Source organism: Gossypium raimondii, chromosome 3 (assembly GCF_025698545.1).
Source record: "Gossypium raimondii isolate GPD5lz chromosome 3, ASM2569854v1, whole genome shotgun sequence".
NCBI lineage: Eukaryota > Viridiplantae > Streptophyta > Magnoliopsida > Malvales > Malvaceae > Gossypium > Gossypium raimondii.
The window spans coordinates 44,770,774-44,782,929 of NC_068567.1; the positions used below are offsets into that span (position 1 = coordinate 44,770,774).

Consider the following 12,156-nt stretch of genomic DNA (forward strand, 5'->3'; position numbering starts at 1 on the left):
GAGATCCTTAGGCAAAAATAGAGGGTCGTGGCTGAGTAGAGTCGAGAAGAGGAAGACAGAGGTAGACCCTCTCAGCCACCACAGGACACTGTATCGCTAGAGTATAGGTTGGATAAGCGAAAGCTATCATCCCAAAGTTTTTCCATTATTTCTTGATTGCTCTTCATTAATTGATTTGTTGAAACAATGTTGAATGATATTTTGGATTTGAATTTTGACTGCAAAACCATAAGCTAAATCTCATTAGGTTGAGCTTACTAGATGAAACCTTTATTTTCTTTAATGACTGAAGCATGGATCTATTTTAAATATACTATTTCATTCAATGGTTCTTTACAAAATTGCATGTTTGCAAACTCTTGACATAGATGGGTGTACATCATGTTCATTAAATTAATCTAATTCTGACAAGGTTAGGTTAATGAGATTGAAATTTAATGATATGAGCAAGTGTTCAACCGAATACTTGTAGCAGCATCTAGATATAGAGTAGCGTTCATATGGAAAGAAAACAAATCAATGCAGGGTACCGTGTTAAAGGCCTATAGACATATATCCCTTAAGGCAAGGTAACTCGAGCTTTTGTTCTCGAAAGAAGAAGACCATTTTAGAACTCTTTTGAGTAGTAGATTGAGTACAGTTTTACCAAGGCATTACTATCAGTAAGGGCAGATTCTTAGTAATCTCGACCTTTCAACTCAACATCGTAAACCCTCTAACCTCTATTATTTGTCGTAATATCTTTGCCATAGCATTCTCAGTTGTTTATTTATTTGTTTGCATATTATTAACATAATTATTCTCGTAATTACCATTACATTTTTACTCTTGTCTTGTCATAGCATTTTCCATCATTTATCAGTTATTACACATTATTATTCTTTCAAATTACTACTACAGTCTTAACATTATTTTTGCCATAACATTAATCGTACTTCAGTATAATAACTTAACCATTTTATACTTAACAGATCCTTATGGAGACGATCTCACTTATCACTTTATTACTTGATTCGACGTGTATACTTGCACAATTCACATACCATTTCACATGCAACAAGTTTTTGACGCCATTGCCGAGCATCAACAATTTGGTGAAATTTGGTTTTGTTATTTTACTTAGTTCCATTAGCTTTATTTAACTTAGTTGTATTTAATATTTACAGGTTTGTCATCAGTGTATAAGAAGAGGCATTCCTACTAATGAAGAATATTCTTTTGACCCAAATATCGATAGAACTTTATGAAGAAGGAGAAAAAAACTGTGAAACATGGCTAGAGAAGGGAATGATCCTAGTCTGAATGATCACATTCTCAATGATAATACAAATGGTCAGGATGTTAATCCTCCTATTCCTCGTGTGATAGATGGTTGTGACAGACCAATTCGAGAGCATGTTGTTCCAATTTTAGAGGATTTGAATCCAGGAATAGTCAGATTGCACATACAAGCTTAGCAATTTGAGTTGAACCGGTAATGTTTCAAATGTTGCAAATAGTAAGACAATTTGGTGGATTACCCACTAAAGATCCAAGACTACATTTAAGACTTTTTCTAGAGGTTTGTGACTCGTTTAGACAACAGGGTGTTCCTGAAGACACTTTGCGATTTAAACTATTTCCATATTCTTTGAGAGATCGTGCAAGAGCGTGGCTAAATGTTTTGCCGTTAGAAACAATGGCATCATGGAATGATCTTTGCCAGATCTTTTTACTACGGTATAATCCCTCAAATATGAATGCTAAGCATAGAAATGACATCACATCTTTTTGGCAATTAGAGGATGAAACACTATATGAAGCTTGGGAACAAATTAAGGAATTACTTAATAATTGTTTGATGCATGGGTTTCATCACTGGACACAAATGGAGATGTTTTATAATGGGTTGAATAACATATGAGAATGATAGTTGATGCTTCTACCAATGGTACCTTGTTGGGTAAATCTTACAATGAAGCGTATGATATTTTAGAACGGATTGCCAACAATGATTATTAATATCCTACCATGCGAGTTGAGACTGGCAAGAAAGTTGCTAGCACCATGGAACCTGATGTAATCACTTTATTGACTATCTAGGTATCATCTTTAAATAATATGATCAAAACAATGAAGAGACCAACTGCAGTTCAGGAAATGAAAGTAGTCGTGTGTTGCATCGAGTGCTACAACTATAGTTATTTTGGTAACACAGCCGCTAACACATCGTTTCATATTTTGGTAAATCAACATTTCGATGCATATTTTTTTTCTACAAAATAGAGTAAAGCAAAACCTCTCGAAAAGTATTGACATTAGAAATGTTCAAAGCAGGAGTTATTCTAGTGAACAGAAATTGTAGCCGCATTTTTGCTTCAGGAAATATTGTTGCTTGATTAAAGGAGGTTGGGATATCGGTACCTAGGTGACATTTCCATTCACCCATTCCCTATGTTAAAAATTTTATAATGTTACCCATATCTATGTCTTGGAAATATTCCAAATCAGTTTCTTCTATAAAATCTTTTTCATAGAATAGAGCATTGTAAAATTCACAAATAACTTGAGGGTTGATTCGTACATCTTTCCCTCACACAAGTATTAATTCCCATGTATGACCTTTGATTTTTCTAGGCTCTTGGTCCCGTAATGATGCATAAAATTCCTGAACTATCAGAACCACAACAAAGTCTTTTGGGATTATACAAAAACGTTCCCATTTATGATATCTAACTAAATGCCATATTTCCTGACAGAGAACAATCAATGGTTCAAAGCCCCTCTCTTGAATAAACATTGTTCCTTGAAGTTCTACAAACTATTTTTCAACGTTTGGGTTTAAAAAATTAAAAGGGTTTGGAACCGTAGAAGGTTCTAGTTCATTAGTTCTTCTAACCTTTCATGGAGGCATTTTGAATATTTCTTCAAGTTCAATGACTAACGAATTAACAAGCAAAGTTTCCAATGAAATAGTAAAAATAAAAGTTAGGAAACCTTAACCATAGAAGAAAATGCAATGGATTGCTTATACTATTCATTTGTGGTTACTCCTTCTAGTGCTTTGTTTTCCCCCGATTGTGGTAATCCTATATTTAACTAATAGCAAAGGGGTTTTATATTTAAAGTTTTAATACAAAAGGGGTTTTATATATGAGAGAGTTTTTAAGGTGTTTACAGTTTTAAGAAAGGTTAAAATGTTGGGTTAGGTTGTTTTTAGGGAAAACTTGATACTTTGGGGGTTAAAAATTGGGTATAATATTAGGTTAGCCCAATGGGTTATGAAAACGGATCGGGTCAACCTTTTAGAAAATTACAGCGATGTCACGACACGAGGGTCCCGTGTCACAACATCCATGTAAGTTTACTATTGTCGTGACATCAGGGGTTCAATGTTGCTACACACTCTGGAATTTTAAATTCTGGGTATACTGGCTTTGGTTTCGCGACACGCAAAGTCTATGCCGCAACAACAAGATTATTTTCTCAATTTTATCAATTCTGCCCTTGGTGTTGCGACACGGAGTTACCGTGTGGCAATATTGGCTCTATTTTCACCTAAAATTCTAATTTCTAGAGTATTATGGTTTCTAAAAAATATAAGGATGATTCTCTGGTTCTTTTAGTATTAGCCCATCGCTCGTCGCTCCACTCCACCTTTGCACAGTTATCTATTTCCTTGGACCTATTTTTTTTTACCTGCATGGATTAGAGGAAGTCCATTGCCCGTTATGCCACTCCTCCTACCTTCCCTACTCTGTTGGTGACCACATTTAAAGATTTTGGTTTCACCATTATTCCTCATTATTAATTCCTTGTTTTCTAGGTCAATGGTAGACCTTGAAGTGGCTAAGAAAGGTCTTCTTAACAGGATTGGTATCTCTCGATCTTCTTTAAAGTCTAGGACTACAAAGTTAGTTGGAATGATAAAGCTGCGCACTTTGACTAACACATCTTCTAGTACTCATTTCGGATACACTGAGGATCCATCAGCCAACTGTAGTGTTATCTGGGTGTTTTTAAGGTTCCCTAACCTGATTTTTTTCATAAATAGATAAAGGCATTAAATTAATGCTAGCTCCTAGATCACATAGAGCTCTATTAAAATGAATGCTCCCTATCTTTATGGGAATAGTAAAACTTCCAGGAACTTTTAACTTTTGGGGAACCTGTCTCGAAATAGTAGTACTACAGGAAGCACTTATATTAACTTGTTCACATACCTTAATTTTTCTACGCCTAGACATAATTTTATTTAAAAAATTAGTGTACTTGGGAAATTTTTAAATCAATTCAATCAAAGACAGGTTGAGATTTAATGTTTTTAACAAGTTTAGAAAACTTACAAACTTGTCTTCATCTCGATTTTTCTTTTCCTCTAACCTTGGAGGGAACGATATTTTTGCAACAGTAGAATCTTTAATTGTATCTTTTTCTGGTTCAACTGCTGTTGTAACTACTTCCTCTGACTCTGGTTCATCATCAGCTTTTAGGGGTTCTTCTTGAAGATCATTAGTATTCTCCATATTTACCTCTTGAGTTGGGTTCTCTGGGTTACTCAGTAATTTACTTGATCGGAATGCTATTGTTTTCACATGCTCCTTCCCTTTTCTACGAGGATTATTTTTAGTATTACTAGGAATACATGTGCCAATTTATCTTTTTATATCACCCATAATGGTCATCAATTGGTTCATCTGATATTCAACTTTAGTCAATGCTCTCTTTGAATTGGTGCACTCAGACTGCACCTGCTTCACATTTGTTCTCATTGACTGCATCTCCCCCTTGATTTTATCAAGACATTAACCATATACAGTATGGTCATTTGGGTTGGCCCTTTCCTGAGGTTTCTATAAATAAGGAGGTTGATAGTTTGGTTAGAACTATTACCTCCTTTTTTATTTTCTCCCCATCTCAAGTTAAGGTGATCTCTCCATCTGGGATTGTATGTATTCGAATGGGGATTTCTACCCCTATTTCTGATGTAGTTCACATCCTTTGTAGGATTATTGATGTAGTGGAAGATCATTTTGAGTCCTTCATAGAAAAATAATGTATTCTTCTTAGCCTCTATTCGGTTGATTCTATTCACTAATTGTTGATATCTATCATACTCCTGGACAACCTTCACCGTAGATGGTCTTTGGCCGTATGTATATCATTCAATTGGCCACTGGTAGGAATTCAGTGCATACTTTCTATTAATTCGTACGCATCTTCATACTTTTTTCTCATTAGGGCACCTCCTGCTGCTCCATCTAATCCTGATCTTGAATGCACATCCAACCCATTATAGAAAATTTGCAATTGTAACCACTCAGGCAAACCGTGGTGTGGGCATTTCTGAATTAACATTTTAAAATGCTCTCATGCTTCATGAAAACTTTCCCCCTCTAAATGTTTGATCATCAAAATTTCCCTTCTTAGTTGGACTGTTTTGCTAATGAGGAGGAATTTTTGTAGGAATTTCCTTACGAGTTCATCCCATGTTGTGATTGATCTTGGTGCCTGTGAATCTAGCTAAGAAAATGCATTATCAATTAATGGAAAGAAGAACAACCAAAAACGAATAGCGTCATCAATGATCCCATTACATTTGAAAGTATCACAAAACTAGAAGAACTATTTTAGATGTTAGCTCAGATCCTCTGTCATTGTTCCGTGAAACTGTAAATTATTCTGGATCATAGCTGCCTTAATATCAAAATTATTGGCCATGATGGTTGGCCTCGTTGTACTCCTTTGAACCATGTCTGAATTCGGTAGCGCATACACTCTCAGAGTCTTCTTGTTACAATCCATATTTATATTTATGGGTAGTTATGGTGGATCTTCTAAATTATTATTGTTAGCCTTTTCGAACAATGGATTCTCACGTGGAGGTAGATTGCCTCCAACAAGTAACTGATTTTGCATTTGTTGTTGCTGCTATTGTTGTTGCTGTCGACGATTTCTTCAGATTATTGTATCTGGATCTATGATTGGCTCTATAGGTGTTTCCCTACTTCGAGTCATACACTAAACCTAGAAATACAGGTTTAGTAGAAAATAAGAAAAATAAATTCGTTGCTATAACTTAAAGATTTCCTAATTATTCTATTAACATGCAAAAATTAAAATTAATATAGTGACGTTACCTCCCCAGCAATGACGTCAATAACTTGACTGCCTCCAGACGTACTAATGTCTAGAGTAGAAATCCTACACAAAAGATATGAGAAGTGGTATCTACAAGTATATGGGTAAGACTTTAATATAGTTACAATAAAGTAGGTAAGTACTTTGAGGATTGTACCTAAGGGAGGCGAGCACTAAATTAATTCTAATTTAAACATACATAGATCTAATTAGTACTTTAATTAGATTATAGTACGAAGAATAAAAAAGAATGATTATGGTAAACTATACTAAAAATAATATGTAAAGAAAGAAAGAAAATAAATTAAATTTGGAAATCAAAAAGTAAAATGTATCAAATCTGGGTATAAGTTATTAGCTTGCTTCAATAATCATTATCAATTGTCATCTCAGGTTTTCTTGTTCAATCAACTAGTCAATACCCCAACAGGATCTTTTGATTCTTTTACTAGAATATTGAGTCAGTAAGAACTAATTATCTCTCGACCCTACAATCCAGACCGATTCAGAGTTAAGGTGTTCAAGAATAGGCCATACCAAATCTGGGTTAATTCTCACCTTAATGACTTCCTAGGGTTGTCAAGACTAGGGTTTTAGGTTCTTCTTTTCCTGAACAATTGATCCATTAAAAACCCCTACAAAATAGTTAATTAATCATTCCTCTATTCGCTAATTCCCCATAGGAGGATTAGTTTCTCATGGATCTAGTAAATAATATAAACTTGATATAAGGAATAAACATGAAGAATTATGATAAAAAGAATTACGATGTAATAAAATATGAACATGTTGTGATGGCTGTTGTGATGATAAATATGAGGATATGTTACTCATGCTATGTGATAGTGTGTATAATGTGCTAATTATATGATTATGTAGTGAATATGTGCAAATAATCGGTAAGTAATATTTGATGACATTATAGATATCTTGGCCTTATGACTTGATGAAATCGTTGGAAACAGTTGGCATGCTATAGGATTCTGTGTACTGACTTATTTGTATTGTGATATATGGGGTGCTAAGGCCCAGGGACAGTTTTGGAGAGATAAGGGAATGTGAGCCAAGCTCCATTCACTAGGATATGTATGTGTGGTATGTTGGAGAGCATTAGCGATATGCATTGCTTATAGGATATGTTTGACTTTACAAGTCTATGTGTGGTTTGTTAGAGATCCGTGTATCCGATGAGTGGTGATAGAGTCCACTTTACGTTTCATAAACTCAGAAGCCAAATTATCATACACTGACTAAATGTCATTGTATGTAATTATATGTGCTTATATGTGATTGATATGTGTCAGAATATTGGTATATGTATGCCTAAACGTTCGTATAGATAATGTTTAAAAGAATGCATGGAATATGACTAAATATGTGAATTATGGGACATAGTTAATGGTGTTTTGGGGAATATTTTGTATATTGTTTGGTTGATGCATGATGATTTTTGTACGTAGTGGTTGTTCTATGCATTCATTGAGCTTGTTAAGCTAACCCACTTCATTTATCCTTTCCAGAGTAGTTGCATTCCTGGTGTGAGCGGTGTGGCCATCAAGGGATTGATCCAAGCCATTCTTTACTCACTAGAATAGGTGTTTTGCTTATTCTAGCTCAAGGGATCGAAAAGGCAATGTGGTAGACATTTTTAGTAGTTTTGGTAAGACGTATTTAGGACTATTTGCATATTGTGTAAGTTTTGAAGCTTGAGAACTTGGACATGGTGTTTGGTTTATTGTTTAGATATTTTGGTGCTTATGTGACTAGGTGAATGAAGTAGGATGTTTAGGGACTAAGTTTGAATGATTCAAATGCTCTTATATGTTGAAATTTTGTAACCTGAAGCAAAGGTATTGATATTAAGGCTTTTAAAATGATACACCTGTATTTACAAAATTGTAGGGAGTTAGAATATTGGTATCGATACCTTAGCCCGAGGATTGATACTCGGGGTGTAATTATTGATACCTTACGAAATGTACCAATATTTTTTGATGTTTGAAATTTGGTGAGAAACAGAATGCTAGTTTAGTATCGATTTTCCAGGTGGTATCGATACTACTTAAAGGAAGTATCGATACTACAAAGGCGGTATAGATGCCTACGTAACATTTTTGGGAAATTTTACTAAGTGGCCCCAATGCTCGAGATATGTACATTTTATGTTTTTTTTTTCGTATCTAAGTATGATTAAATGCTAAACTAAGGTTGCATAACTTGATATTCTCATAAATGTTAGAGTAATTAAAGTAAAACGAAAATAAGTGTATTTTAATTCTGGTAATTACAATAAAATTGATGTAAGACGATAGTGTGGCATCTTGATATTTGGCATAGTGTCTAGACCGAGTATGGGTTTTTATATTTGGTGGTATCAGAGCCTAGGTTCAATAACTCTCAGACCTAGGTGATTGTTTTTTGTTTGGAGTTTTGAAACTCATGAGTTTAAATTTCCTAGCTTTCATGAAGTGACTGATATGAATCTGTTTGAAATGCATGTGATAACTCTTGATTGTAATGTATGTAGTGTAGGAATGGGTACACATTGCCTTTAATTTCAAATCTTTCTTGTAGGAATGAGATTTGGATCATCTCCCCACCACTCACATCGTTTATTTGTTTGTGTGTGTATGCCAGATAATTAGATATGCCCCCTAGACATATGAATGTGAGAGTTACTGCTCAAGAGGATGGTACATTCTCTACACCTCATGTGCTGTCGCGTAGGGTGAATATACTTGATGAGTGCATACACCCTCTGATGGAAGCAATAATTGGAGCGTTTCAGTGGATTGCTGGTGCTAACCCTGCTCTTGCACCTGCCAATCCTGCACTTGTGAATCATGGGCTATATTTGAACATCTTCGAGTGTTAGGTGGTAAAGAGTTTTCTGAGGTTAAAAGGACTGATCCGACCATAGTTGAGTACTGGTTAGAAGAAGTGGAAAGGATCCTCGAGTAGATGTCCTGTTCTGATGAGGAGAAGTTGGGGTGTATTGTGTCCCTACTTGGTGGGGAGGTGCATCATTGGTGGAATACTATTAAGAGAGGTACAATCATTATTCGTTTAACATGAGATTATTTCCTAAAGGTGTTTAGGATGAATTTATGGGCGAGTAGTATATGGAAGCTCGTATGCAGGAATTTTTAAATCTTGTGCAAGGTAGCTTTTCTATGGCTGACTATGAGGCAAAGTTTGTGCGCCTTAGTCATAATGGTTATGAGATGGTTTTGATTGAGAAGGATCATTGTAAGAGGTTCCTTTTTGGGCTCAATTATGAGATTCGAGATTACCTAGTGGCCTAGAGTACAGAGTTGTTTGATGAGCTTGTGTAAAAAGCCAAGGCAGTTGAGGAGACTTTGGCTGAGCCAGCTCACTCTGTGGTGACTAAGACTGGTAAGACAGTTTTTGATGGTGCTTTGGGACGTGTACCCAAGAGAGGACGTGATAATTATAGTTCTAGTAGAGGTGTGAGATGTGGGTCTCGATCGAGTCAGTCTAGGCAACAGAGTAAAGTGGTGAATAGCATTGGTGGTTCTAGATGGCCGCTTTGTGCTCATTGTGATCGTAGGCATCCTGGAGAGTGTTGTAAGTTGACTGGTGTCTGTTATAAGTATGGTTTGAAGGAAAATTTTTTGAGGGATTACCCAAATAGAGTAGAGGTTTCGCAGACTTAGAGTTCGACACCTATTTTTATACCTACTAGAGCTTAAGGTCTTGGTAGAGGTAATGAGAGACTGGTTGGGCAGCGGGTTGTTGCTCACATTGTTGCCTAACAGGTTGAGTGTGGTGGTCTGACCTAGGTTTATACTGTTAGGGAACCTGAGGATCAAGATCCGACTGATGTTATTGTATGTACTTTCACTTTGCGATCTATCCTATTGTTTGCCTTAGTTGATTCTAGTTTTACACATTCGTACATCTTGAGTGAATTAGTTGGTCAACTAGGGATTTCTGTAGAGATAACTGATTTGGGATGACTGTAATTAGTTTCTTTGAAGATAGTGTTATTGTGAATAGAGTTTAATTTAGATGTCCTATTATGATACAAGGGCACGTTTTCTCTGTTGATTTCATGAAACTACCATTTTATGGGTCGATGTTATTTTGGGCATGGACTGGTTAACTGAGCATAAGGCTAAGGTGAATTTGAGACTATGTGAATTACCTTGAGAGATAGTTATGGTTTGGAAATTGTTGTTGTGGGTGAAAGATCGGGTTTTATGTCTAATATTGTTTTGGCTATGAAGGATGAGAAGTTGATGGGTAAAGGTTGTGAAGCTTATTTGGCTTATGTGATGAATTTAGTTAGTGAGGAGTTGAGAGTTCAGGATATTCGAACCATTAGAGATTTTTCTAAAGAGTTTCCTGGCTTGCCGCCGGAAAGAGAAGTGGAGTTTGGAATTGAGCTTTATCCTAGTATTGTACCGGTGTCCATTGTACCCTATTGCATGGCACTATAAAAGTTCAAAGAGTTAAAGATTTAGTTGAAAGAGTTGTTGGATAGAGGGTTCATTTGACCTAGTGTATTTCCATGGGGTGCACCAATTTTTTTGTGAAGAAAAAGGATGGTATGATGTGGATGTGAATTGACTATAGACAATTGAATAACTTAACTATTAAAAATAAGTATCATTTTCCTCGAATTGATGACTTGTTTGATCAGTTTTGAGGTGCAATGGTATTTTCAAAGATTGGTTTAAGATCTGGTTATTACCAATTGAAGGTGAATGAGTCAAATGTTTTGAAAACTGCTTGTAGAACTCGGTAAGGGCATTATGAGTTTTTGGTGATGCCTTTTAGATTAACTAATGCCCCTGATGTGTTAATGAATTTGATGAACCGAGCATTTCATTCGTACTTGGATCAGTTTTTGGTCATATTCATAGATGATATTTTGGTGTGTTCTCGTTTTGAGGAGGATCACGACGGGCATCTAAGGGTTGTCTTGCATATTTCCAAGGATAAACAACTATATACAAAGTTAAGTAAGTGTGAATTTTGGCTTAGGGAAGTGGCGCTCTTAGGTCATGTGGTTTCGGAAGAAGGGATTAGTATGGACCCATAGAAGTGTGAGATGAGTGGAAGCCGCCTAGGAGTGTTACTGAAGTTTGGAGTTTCTTAGGTTCAGCTGGTTATTGTCATAGATTCATTGAAGGGTTTTCTTTCATTGCTGCACCCTTAACGAAACTACTTCAAAAAAGTGTGGTATTCGAATGGACTGATGAAATGCAGAAGAGTTTTGATCAGCTTAAGGCAGTGTTGACAATGGCACCTATGTTGATTCAATATGAACCTGGAAAAGATTTTGTGGTTTATAGTGACACTTTGTATACAGGGCTCAGTTGTGTGTTGATGCAAGAGGGTAAATTATGGCTTGTGCTTCAAGGCAGTTGAAGACGCATGAACATAACTATCCTACTCATGAGTTGGAGTTAGCTATTGTGGTGTTTGCACTTAAGATTTGACACCATTATCTTCATAGAGTGAAGTGTGTGATTTACATCGATCATAAGAGTCTTAAGTATCTCCTCTCCCAAAAGGAGTTGAATTTCAAGTAAAGGCATTGGATTGAGCTTTTAAAGGACTATGACTGTGTGATTAAGTATCACCCTGGCAAGGCGAATGTTGTTGCTAATGATTTGAGTAGGAAATCAATGACGGAGTTGAAAGCTATGTTTGCATGCTTGAGTGTAGCTAGTGATGGTGGTTTGTGTGTTGAACTTCGAGTAAGGTTGACTTTTTTGCAATAGATTAAGGAAAAACAACCTTAGATTGGGATTTAGTAAAGTGGATTCGGAAGGTTGAGCAAAGAATTAAGGGGGATTTCCATGTAGACGACGATGCTATCCTAAATTTTTGAGGTAGATTATGTAGGCTGCAAGATGTGGATTTAAGGCAAGCGATCCTTACCAAGGTGCATAGTAGCTTGAGTTGAAGTGTGACGTTACGGATTTCGTGGCTCGATGTTTGGTTTGTCAGAAGGTGAAAGCTAAACATCAATTTCTTTCGGGGTTGTTGTAAGTTATTACGATT

At 35.9% G+C, this 12,156-nt stretch overlaps 2 non-coding genes across 2 annotated transcripts; one reads left to right on the forward strand and one right to left on the reverse strand.

Moving 5' to 3' along the window:
- Positions 1-1,744: 1,744 nt before the first annotated feature.
- LOC128040224 (small nucleolar RNA R71) lies at positions 1,745-1,851 on the reverse strand. Its single transcript, XR_008194882.1, has one exon. It is a non-coding gene; the product is annotated as a small nucleolar RNA R71 (small nucleolar RNA).
- Positions 1,852-5,305: 3,454 nt separating this feature from the next.
- On the forward strand, positions 5,306-5,412 carry LOC128040181 (small nucleolar RNA R71). The gene has a single exon (XR_008194839.1). It is a non-coding gene; the product is annotated as a small nucleolar RNA R71 (small nucleolar RNA).
- Positions 5,413-12,156: the final 6,744 nt, after the last annotated feature.